General features: G+C 43.2%; 1 protein-coding gene across 2 annotated transcripts in view; it reads left to right on the forward strand.

Annotated features, from left to right (window-relative positions):
* The window catches only part of RGS11 (regulator of G protein signaling 11), a 259,340-nt gene that overhangs the window by 60,401 nt on the left and 186,526 nt on the right, over positions 1–12,413 (forward strand). The window lies entirely within an intron of this gene.

Below are 12,413 nucleotides of genomic sequence, written 5' to 3' on the forward strand. Positions count from 1 at the left end.
GCATCTGATGTCCTGTGTGCCCTAATATACTCAAAGAAAAGGATATTTCTTTCTTATCCATTGAGGGACCTAGGAATTCAGGCCCTGTAGGTGGCAGTATAACCCGACAGGATCTGTTGTCCTGTGTGTCTTAATAGACTCCAAGAAAAGGATATCTCTTTCTCATCCATCGAGGGACATAGGAATTCAGGTCCTGTAGGTGGCAGTATAGCCCGACAGCATCTGATGTCCTGTGTGCCCTAATATACAGGCATACCCCGTTTTAAGTACACTCACTTTACGTACATTCGCGAGTACGCAGCCTGGTCAGCTTGGCATGGCATTACTCCCAGTTTTTAACATTGGCATCTATGGGAAATCTTGGTCAGCTTGACATGGCACTACTCCCAAACCATAAGTGACAGGGATATCAAACTTAGGGAGCAATGTGAGGGGACCCAGGACTACAACATATCCTATTTGTGGCCAGCTTGCCTAGGAAATTAAAAAAGGTATTGCTACATTTTCGTTTTACATACATGCTCTGGTCCCATTGTGTACTTAAAAGCGGGGTATGCCTGTACTCAAAGAAAAGGATATCTCTTTCTTATCCATTGAGGAATTCAGGTCCTGTAGGTGGCAGTATAACCCGACAGTATCTGTTGTCCTGTGTGTCTTAATAGACTCCAAGAAAAGGATATCTCTTTCTCATCCAATGAGGGACATAGGAATTCAGATGTCAGGTAATGCTGCCGCCTACAGTATTTTAATTCCTGTGTCCCAAGAAGAGGATACAAACAAAGCAAAACAGAATGGTGCAAAGACTTAGTAACGTCAACACTAAACATTTTTAGAAACAAGTGAATTTACACTTGCAAGAGCCTAATGTAAAACCAGCCTAGTACAAGATCTCAGGGAACAGAATAATCTTCCAACGGTTGAAACTACCGTGGTCCTCACATCAACTGACGAATTTCGAGGGACATGCCCTCTTCTTCAGAGAAAAAGTGAGTTTTGCTGTCCTGGATAGTTAAAAGTGCTAAAAATATGTATATACAGTATGTAGTGATCATATATACACACTCATGAAAAATCAATAAAAACAATAAAATTCAAAAAGTCCTTGGTACCCTTAGGGTATTTTTCCAGCTGAGATCATTCCACACTACAAGCGCTATTTTTCTGCAGATTTTTGTAAGTGTTCTGTAACTTTTTGAATTAATGTGTTTTAAATGGGTTTTCACTATGTCCGACTACTTGGCTTATTTTCACATACTGGCCTAAACTTGGAGACACGGTTTATCTAAGGCGAGGTCCATTCACATCAAAACTCTGGTGATACATTGTGGATATCCATATTGGAAATTCCTGAGCGATTGGGGCTTCTAAGTTGTTGCTAACTATCCCTGCATGTATGACCCATTTACTGTACAGTACCTGGGTCCACAGCTTCTGGTAAGCACAATACCCTTATCCGTGGTGGTGGGTTTGTCATGTTGGTGGCCACTAGTATCTGGATATCCTTGTCTTCATAAAAGCACTTTAACTGAAGCACGTTTCTGGAATGTGGATTTTATATGGACACGTTTTTTTTTTGTTGTGATTATGTGGACTTTAATTATGAACTTTATTGTTTTAATTGATTTTTCATGAGTGTGTATATATGATCACTACATATATATATTTTTAGCGCTGCACTTTTATATATAATTTGTTTACACAATTTTTGGTCAATGGTGGTGCTAGCAGCTTTTGATTTTTATTATACACTTTTCCATTAGTGCGGTATTATTCTTTTTATTTTTGTCCTGGATAGCTGCTAGTTACCACCCATTTCAGTTTCTGAATCTCTTTTTTCCTTTTAAACCTCACCATCATGGGCAAAGAGCTGTCAAAGGACATCATGAACAAGATTGTAGACCTGCATAAGTCTGGAATCGGCCACAGGACCATCAGCAAGAAGCTTGGTTAGAAGGAGAGAACTATTGGAGCGATTATTCGCAAATGGAAGGAATACAAAATAACCATCAATTGCCCTCGGTCTGGAGCTCCATGCAAGATTATGCCTCATGGGGTGAGGATGATCATGAGAAAAGTGAGGGATCAGTCCAGAACTACACAGGAGGAGCTTGTGAATGATCTAAAGGCAGTTGGGACCATAGTCATCAAACAATGGCCATGGATTGGAATACTGCAGCACCCGCTAGGTCCCCCTCCTCAAGAAGGCATATGTACAGGCCCGTCTGAAGTTTGCCAATGAACATCTACAGTAAATGATTCAGAGAAGGATTGGGAGAAAGTGCTGTGGTCTCATTTCGAGCTCTTGGCATTAACTCGACTTGCTGTGTTTGGAGGAAGAAAAATGCTGAATATGACCCTAGGGACGCCATCCCTACAGTCAAGTATGGAGGTGGAAACATGATGCTTTGGGGCTGTTTCTCTGCTAAAGGTACAGGCTGACATTGCCGCATTGGGTCATATATTGTAAAATCTTGGATGAGAACCTTCTTCCCTCAGCCAGAACACTGAAGATGGGTCGTGTATGGATCTTCCAGCATAACAATGACCCAAAATATATCGCCAAGGCAACAAAGGAGTGGCTCTAGAGGAAGCACATTAGGGTCATGGAGTGGCCTAGTCAGTCTCCAGACCTTAATCCTATAGAAAATTTATGGAGGAAGCTGAAACTTGGAGTTGCCAAGCGACAGCCAAGATACCTTAAAGATTTAGAGAATATCTGTAAAGAAGAGTGGACCAAAATTCCTCCTGAGATGTGTGCAAACCTGGTCATGAACTACAAGAAACGTCTTACCTCTGTGTATGCCGACAAGGGTTTCTCCACCAAGTACTAAGTTACTAAGTCATGTTTTGCTTGGGGATCAAATACTTATGCTCCTCGCTGAACTGCAACTCAATTTATTACATTTGTATCATGTATTTTCCGGATTTTTGGTTAATATTCTGTCTCTAGCATTTAAATTCACCTATAATAAAAATTATAGATCCTTATTTTCCTCACTGTATATATATATATATATATATATATATATATACTGCTCAAAAAAAGTAAAGGGACATTTTTTAATCAGAGTATAGCATCAAGTCAATTCAACTTCTGGGATATTGATCTGGTTAGGTAGCAGGGGGGGGGGGGGGGGTTGTTAATCAGTTTCAGCTGCTTTGGTGTTAATAAAATTAACAACAGGTGCACTAGATGGGCAACAGTGAGCCAGCCTCCAAAACAGGAATGGTTTACAGGTAGAGGCCACTGAATTTTTTTTCCCCCACTCATCTTTTCTGACTGTTTTTCACTAGTTTTGCATTTGGCTAGCATCAGTGTCACTACTGGCAGCACGAGGCAATACCTGGACCCTATAGAGGTAGCACAGGCAGTCCAACTCCTCCAGGGTGCCACATAAATACGTGCCATTGCCAGAAGGTTTTCTCAAGAGCATGGAGGAGATTCCAAAAGACAGGCAGTTACTCTAGGAGAGCTGGACAGGGCCAAAGAAGGTCCTTAACCCATCAGCAGGACTGTTATCTGCTTCTTTGTGTAAGGAGGAACAGAATGAGTACTGCCAGATCCCTACAAAATGACCTCCAGCAGGCCACTGGTGTGAATGTCTCTGACCAAACAATCAGAAACAGACTTCATGAGGGGGGCCTGAGGGTCCGACGTCCTCTAGTGGGCCCTGTGCTCACTTCCCGACACCGTGGAGCTTGATTGGCATTTGCCATTGAACACCAGAATTGGCAGGTCCACCACTGGCGCCCTGTGCTTTTCACAGATGAGAGCAGGTTCACCCTGAGCACATGTGACAGACGTGAAAGGGTCTCTAGAAGCCGTGGACCAGTTGCTGGTGCAGTGGGTCTTGGGTTCCTCTTAGTGCACAACAATGCCCGGCCTCATGTGGCGAGAGTATGCAGCCAGTTCCTGCAGGATAACGGAATTGATACCATTGAATGGCCCCCATGCTCGCCTGACCTAAATCCAATAGAACGGCTCTGGTATACTTGGTTTCGGTCCATTTGACGCTGCCAGGTTGCACCTCAGTCTGTTCAGAGCTCAGTGATGCCCTGGTCCAGATCTGGGAGAAAAAAAATACCCCAGGACAGCATCCGTCATCTCATTAGGAGCATGCCTCGACATTGTCAGGCATGCATACAAGCACGTGGGGGCCATACAAACTACTGAGTACCATTTTGAGATGCTGCAAAAAAATTTCAGCAAAATGGACTCACCTGCTGAATCCTTTTTTCTCTTTTATTTTTTGGGGTGTCTTTGAATTCAGCCCTCTGTTGGTTGATAATTTTAACTTCCATCAAACAATGTGGCTGTTTTTCATTCCTAACAAATTACCCAGTCCATATCAGTATAGATATCCAGCATGATATTTTCCCCGGTGAAATCAGATGTGTTTTCAAAGTGTTCCTTTCATTTTTTTTGAGCAGTGTATATATATTATAGGGTTTGGGGGGGGGGGCACACCCTAAACATGAATTTCTAAAGCTGGTGCTGCTATAAAGACCAATATGCATATACAACTACAGAGGATTGCGCACACATACAAAAAAAGTAGCTTTCAAATATTACAAGGCTACTGAGACCTAATAAAAATTAGAAAAATGGGGATTTGGTCACACTATATGACCATATCGTGCTTAAGCCCATCACTGCGTCAAAATACCCCATTATCAGTGAGTCCTACACTATCCATAAAATGAAGGATAAATCCCACTTCTCTTAACCACGGGAGAAATGTGCTAGTTGCAGAAAACACTGCTTAAAGTACACTATACAGGGACTCCTAATATATGTGCTTATGGATAGTGTAGGGCCCACTGATAATGGGGTACTTTGACACAGTGGTGGGCTTAAGCAAAATATGGCCATATAGTGTGACCAAATCCCCATTTTTCTCATATTAATAGCCCCTAGTATCGGTTCCAAGTTACGCAGTAATAACCCCTAGTATTGGTGCCAGTTTACGCAGTAATAACCCCTAGTATTGGTGCCAGTTTACGCAGTAATAACCCCTCGTATTGGTGCCAGTTTATGCAGTAATAAAGCCTAGTATTGGGGCCAGTTTATGCAGTAATAAAGCCTAGTATTGGGGCCAGTTTATGCAGTAATAACCCCTAGTATTGGAGCCAGTTTTATGCAGTAATAAAGCCTAGTATTGATGCCATGCTCTCAGCGCGGAGGAGGTAGGGAAGAAAACTGAGACCTGCCAACCACAATGATGAAAGTCTTAAGGCCAGCCACGACAGTCTTAACACTTCTATCAACTTCATGGGAGATCATTGTGATCTCCCGGAGGGTCTCCTGATGTGCTACAGTACAGCGCACCTCTCCATCCGGGAATCCTTCCCTCCGCCACACATCGTGGCGAAGTTAAGGGGGAAGGCTGCTACAGTGCACCTCTCCATCAGGGACTCATGCCCCTACAGCAGGGGTGCCCAACCTTTGAGGAGTGAGGGTCACTTTAGCGACTTGATAACCAGTCGCGGGCCACAAGGAGCGGGGCGGGCAGATGACAGATCCATGTCCACTCTACTCTATGGGTCCTCTGATCCAATCCGCCCAAACAGAAGGGGATGGATCCCTTTCTGTTTTTTAAGTGGATCGGATTGGAGATAGGCTTGTGTAAATGGACATACATTCAATTACAATTAAACATATTAAAAACATCAACACTTTTAATTAAATTATAATTAAATATATTAAAAACATTTAAAAATGTAATTAAATTAAAATTAAAAACATTAAAAAAATGAATTAAATTTTTATATTAAGGAAAAAAACCAAGCAGGTTCACATTGCGCGCTGTAAGTGAGCCCCAACTCTTTGCCACTTTATTCCATTTCCGACATTTAACAAACTCTGCCAAGGTGTAGAATTCATTCCCAAAACATGCCATCCCCGGGGAGGATTGAAGATCTGATGTCTTGCATTGGTTTTGATTCGTCCTTCAGTTTCTGATCCAGTCTATGGCTTGTTACTGAGTAGACCTGGACCTGGTGCGAGGCACAGAGACATTGATGTGACACACAGAATAAGATATGAAAGGGAAGGCTCCTTTTTCCTGGATAGGATGTGTTTGTACTTCATGCTGCTTCTGGAGGATGAATATTTCACAATAAAGGTTTTGCAGGACCCGGGAACACTAAAAAACGACATTGATCTTGTAAGAATGCGTCCGAACGTTTCTCAGCATTGTGCTTATTAAAATAGAGAAGTACACTTCACCTCTTCAATTCAAGCCAAAACTCTTTATTTCGTCTTGTATTAAAGCTGACCCTTCCCCACTTTCGGTAAAATTCACATCAGCACGTACCTCTGCGTATCCCGTGAAATCCCCTAACACTTGTTTCTTAAAAATAAAAATGTTTGAAAGTTGTATTTAACCCAAAATCTAACAAAAAAACTGCAACAAAAAATTATTATATTGCTGATGTAGTGGCTGTATTTGTTTTCCTTTTTCAGGCTTTTTTCCTTTTCACCCACTGATCTTGCCAGCAAGTCTGTTAATTTTCAACTTCCGTTTAATAAAGTGATCTCCAAGCTGTGGCCCAGGGGCCAGATGTAGCCCTTTGCTTGCCTTTATCTGGCCATTGGGGCACCATTACATTCACTGATACCAGTGATGGGGCACAATTCCTCCCACAGACACTAATGATGGGGCACCATTCCTCCCACTGATACCAGTGATGGGATACCATTTCTCCCACAGACACCAATGATGGGGCACTATTCCTTTCACTGATACCAGTGATGGGGGATCATTCCTCCCACTGAAACCAATGATGGGGCACTATTCTTCCCTTAGACACCAATGAAAGGGCACCATCCCTCCCACAGACACTAATGATGGGGCACCATTCCTTCTACAGACACTAATGACGGGGCACCATTCATCCCACTGACACTAATGACGGGGCACCATTCCTCCCACAGACACCAGTGATGGGACACCATTACTTCCACTGACACTAATGATGGGGCACCATTCCTCCCACAGACACCAATGATGGGACACCATTCCTCCTACAGACACCAATGATGGGGCACCATTCCTCCCACAGACACCAATGATGGGGCACCATTCCTCCCACAGATACCAATGATGGGACACCATTACTTCCACTGACACCAATGATGGGGCACCATTCCTCCCACAGACATCAATTATGGGACACTATTCCTCCCACAGACACAAATGATGGGACACCATTCCTCCCACAGATACCAATGATAGGACACCCTTATTTCCACTGACACTAATGATGGGGCATTATTCCTCCGTTGAATACCAACAATAGGAAAATATTCTTCCCATTAGAACCAATGATGGGGCATTGTTTACTCCCACTGATGCTGGGGCATTTTCTACTCCCAATGGCCACAGTTCAACCCTCCTAAACCCTGAAAGACAGTAAACTGGCTCTTTGGTAAGAAAGTTTGGAGACCACTTCTTTAACGGGCCAAGCAGTCCAGTAAAACTGGCACTTAGAGGGTTGAGACAAACCATTTCAGACTGACAAGGGAGCTAACAATGATCAACTTTGGTTGATTTTTGTAAAACCTTTATCCCAAAAGGAAAAGCCTGAGTAATGGCTCACCTTTGCAACTGAGGTGAAAAAGCATTTTATGTATACAATCTCAGAGAATGAGGCTCAATGCACTTAATGCTCTCTCTCGCTCCCTCCTCACTGGCCAATGGTCATTGGCCCCTGCTGTTGTCAATCAAATCCAGTGTTGAAGGAGTGGGGGGCAGCGCCTAACCACGCTGTGTGTGCCAATGGACACACACAGTGTGGCTCGGGATCGAGCCCTCCCGAATGCCTCCTAGCATCCTACTGTGGCACATGGAGAAGAAGAGGAGCCCAGAGTGCTGTCAGGGGACCCCAGAAGAGGCGGATCGGGGCTTCTCTGTACAAATCCATTGCACAGAGCAGGTAAGTATGACATGTTTGTTATTAAAAAAAAAATAACTTTACATTCACTTTTTTTTTTCCGAATTCACTTTAAGAATACATACTTGATTATCATTTATTTTTTAAACCAGAGTTTAGTGTCACTTTAAATCTCCAAACTTGCGCATTTCATGTGAGATTGCTGGACAGATGTACCAAGCCTGCATTAGACACAGCTACGTACATAGAGACTCCGGCGTTGACCTATTTTAGGAAATGTTTGCTTTTTATTTTCATAATTCTTGCCGGGGAATGAGGGAGGTTTTCCTGCCAGTAAACATACTTAATAATTCAGTAAGTTTAATTTTCAGAAACTCGAAAGCCATTTAAACCCTTCGCTGCCAGGTGCTGCTCGCAGACGTGTTTTCACAGCAGATAATAAATGATACTGGTCGTGCTCCTTTATTATTCCCAAAATGTCATTCTTAAAGTAAATGCGTTTTACATCTTAACTCCCCCTCCCCAAATCGCCCCCCTTTTGGCCCCCACTTGCTGGATTTTATGCTTTTTAAGTTTTAATATTTACCTATTCCAAAGGCTTCAGGCGGTCATTTATTGCCGTAGGGTCCCATTCGCCTTTTCTCCTGGCTGGGTGATCCTTACTAATGAAGAAATCGGTGCTGGCATAAGGACATCAGCACCTCTCTTTGCACCAGAACACTGTGAATGAAGAGCTTCATGATGACACTCCATTAGGGGGTGGGCCATGACGTCCTGCACTTACAGTATGTGCTGCTTTCCTGGGTTGGGTGATGCTGGGTGTCATTCAACCTGGAAGACTGAGGACATCTTGTGGTGAAAGGCAGAAAGTTCAGGACTGAAAGTAAGCTCTGCTTTCTTTGGAGGAATGCTAAAAAAAACAGAGTTGGACTTTAACATAAATATGATGGCCGTCTTTGCTGGAAAAGCTCATCACCTACCTGATATGTAGGTCCACTGGCTTCAATACATCAGACTGGCTAACCATGAAGGCTTTTTTTCTCAGATAATAGGTGCAGGAACTCAACCATGGCCCCAAAAAAAGCTTCCCCCCCCCCCCCAAACATACCCTCCAAACTGCACCAAATAGTGGGTGTGATCAAATTTCACTAACAGTCAGAGGATCTTAAAGGGGCAATAAACACCAGGAGTGCATTAGGTGGCAAGTGCAAAATTTGGGGGAGGGGTGTTACACACAGAGTGCAGAGTTCAGGGGTGCGCTAGGTGCAGAGTTTGGGGGTGCGCTATATACATGCTGTAGAGTTCAGGGGTGCACTGCATTCAGAGTGCAGCCTTCTTCCACAGCTGCTTACTCTTTCATCCCCCATTCACATCTCACTTTCACCCCTCTTCTCAGCTCTTCAGCTCAGATCCTCTTCATGCAAACCTCCCCCTCCCCTCCACTGCCCCAGTCTTCTCCACCCCTCCTTAAAAGCTCCACCATCCTCCACATGTCTTACTTTTGTTTCTTTATTTATCTGAAGCACCCAGCCGGCTCTAGTACCTCTTCGTACACTGTAGGTGGCTGCACCCCTCTCACTTCCGAGGAGATCTTCCAGTACTGGTCTAGGCATCTGCACTGCACCCTGGGCACCTGCATCTCCCTTGTCCCCAATCTGTACTCAGTGGGAGCCTCTCAAGAGATCAGATCTGTGGGAGCCATTGGGACACAAGCTGTCACTTGTAAAAACAGAAGCCGGACTTTTGTGTTTACACATGATAGTGGTGAGCAAGGAGCAGAGAGCCAGAGCCAGAGGTGGTTGAACTGAGTTCCACCAAGTTCCAGCTGAAAAAAAGCCCTAAGTGTGCCCATAAAAAGAAATAAGGACAGTGGTAGTATGACACAATGGGGTTATTTTACTAAAGGCAACAAGACTGTGCTCTTTGCAAGTGCAGTTGCCCCTGAGCTTAGTAAATGAGGGGCAGCTCTGCTGACTTACATCATCCAATCATGTGGAAGCAAAAATTCTGTTTGATATGTTCCGTGAATATGATTGGTTAACCTTTACAAAGTCAAGCTTTATCTCATTTACTAAGCCCTGGAGCAACAGCACTTACAAAGTGTACAATCTATTTAGTAAATCAACCCCAGTGTGTCATTGTAGTGAGATACAAGGTGTCACTCATATAATTAAAGTGCCTGTGTCCCCTTTAAATGGGATGTTCTTTCCTTCAGAGCCTCTTATTCTCCACTGCTCAGATCCACAGGTATGTCCCCTTCATTTGGTGCCCTGTCTTTCAGTAATATTCTCTGCTCTCCACTCCTCAAGAACATAGTATCACCATGAAAACAACAAACACTTCATATTGCTTTATCAAAAATACATTTAATGTTTCCAACCCACCATTATAACCCCCACGCACTTTATAAGGTGCATACCACCACACCCACTGATACGGCGAAAAAAACTATATGGCCGGTTTTCCACCTAGTAACACAAGTACCACATTTCCTGCATGGACGTTTAGCCTGCTGAGGTCATCCAAAGCCCTGCCTTGACACGTTTCGTCACCAGGACATGTGACTTTCTCAGGAGGACAATTGAAGGGGACACATGTGCTTTTTACCTTTCATTATATGTGGGTCATTTACTTAAGATGGAAGCACAACTGGTGGTGGTAGTCACATTAGGAAGAAAAGTGAAGTGGATGCATGATAAAAGCACGTATTTATAAATATGTTTTATTAAAGAAGACACAAGAGAGACTGTTCTTTATATGGACATTTTTATTTATTAATTTCATTTTTGCATATATATATATATACAGTGGGTACGGAAAGTATTCAGACCCCCTTAAATTTTTCACTCTTTGTTATATTGCAGCCATTTGCTAAAATCATTTAAGTTCATTCTTCTTCCTCATGAATGTACACATAGCACCCCATACTGACAGAAAAACACAGAATTGTTGACATTGTTGCAGATTTATTAAAAAAGAAAAACTGAAATATCACATGGTCCTAAGTATTCAGACCCTTTGCTGTGACACTCATATATTTAACTCAGGTGCTTTCCATTTCTTCTAATCATCCTTGAGATGGTTCTACACCTTCATTTGAGTCCAGCTGTGTTTGATTATACTGATTGGACTTGATTAGGAAAGCCACACACCTGTCTATATAAGACCTTCCAGATCACAATGCATGTCAGAGCAAATGAGAATCATGAGGTCAAAGGAACTGCCTGAAGAGCTCAGAGACAGAATTGTGGCAAGGCACAGATCTCGCCAAGGTTACAAAAAGATTTCTGCTGCACTTAACGTTCCTAAGAGCACAGTGGCCTCCATAATCCTCAAATGGAAGACGTTTGGGACGACCAGAACCCTTCCTAGAGCTGGCCGTCCGGCCAAATTGAGCTATCGGGGGAGAAGAGCCTTGGTGAGAGAGGTAAAGAAGAACCCAAAGATCACTGTGGCTGAGCTCCAGAGATGCAGTCAGGAGATGGGAGAAAGTTGTAGAAAGTCAACCATCACTGCAGCCCTCCACCAGTCGGGGCTTTATGGCAGAGTGGCCCGACGGAAGCCTCTCCTCAGTGTAAGACACATGAAAGCCCGCATGGAGTTTGCTAAAAAACACCTGAAGGACTCCAAGATGGTGAGAAATAAGATTCTCTGGTCTGATGAGACCAAAATAGAACTTTTTGGCCTTAATTCTAAGCGGTATGTGTGGAGAAAACCAGGCACTGCTCATCACCTGTCCAATACAGTCCCAACAGTGAAGCATGGTGGTGGCAGCATCATGCTGTGGGGGTGTTTTTCAGCTGCAGGGACAGGACGACTGGTTGCAATCGAGTGAAAGATGAATGCGGCCAAGTACAGGGATATCCTGGACAAAAACCTTCTCCAGAGTGCTCTGGACCTCAGACTGGGCCGAAGGTTTACCTTCCAACAAGACAATGACCCTAAGCACACAGCTAAAATAACTGTGGCTTCACAACAACTCCGTGACTGTTCTTGAATGGCCCAGCCAGAGCCCTGACTTAAACCCAATTGAGCATCTCTGGAGAGACCTAAAAATGGCTGTCCACCAACGTTTACCATCCAACCTGACAGAACTGGAGAGGATCTGCAAGGAGGAATGGCAGAGGATCCCCAAATCCAGGTGTGAAAGACTTGTTGCATCTTTCCCAAAAAGACTCCTGGCTGTATTAGATCAAAAGGGGGCTTCTACTAAATACTGAGCAAAGGGTCTGAATACTTAGGACCATGTGATATTTCAGTTTTTCTTTTTTAATAAATCTGCAACAATTCTGTGTTTTTCTGTCAGTATGGGGTGATATGTGTACATTCATGAGGAAGAAGAATGAACTTAAATGATTTTAGCAAATGGCTGCAATATAACAAAGAGTGAAAAATTTAAGGGGGTCTGAATACTTTCCGTACCCACTGTATATATATATATATATATATATATATATATATATATATATATATGTTTTTAATAGTAGTAATAGTGCTACAACTTTTTTTTTTTTTTT

This window comes from Pelophylax lessonae (genome assembly GCF_965119305.1).
Source record: "Pelophylax lessonae genome assembly, chromosome: 6".
Taxonomy (NCBI): Eukaryota; Metazoa; Chordata; class Amphibia; order Anura; family Ranidae; genus Pelophylax; species Pelophylax lessonae.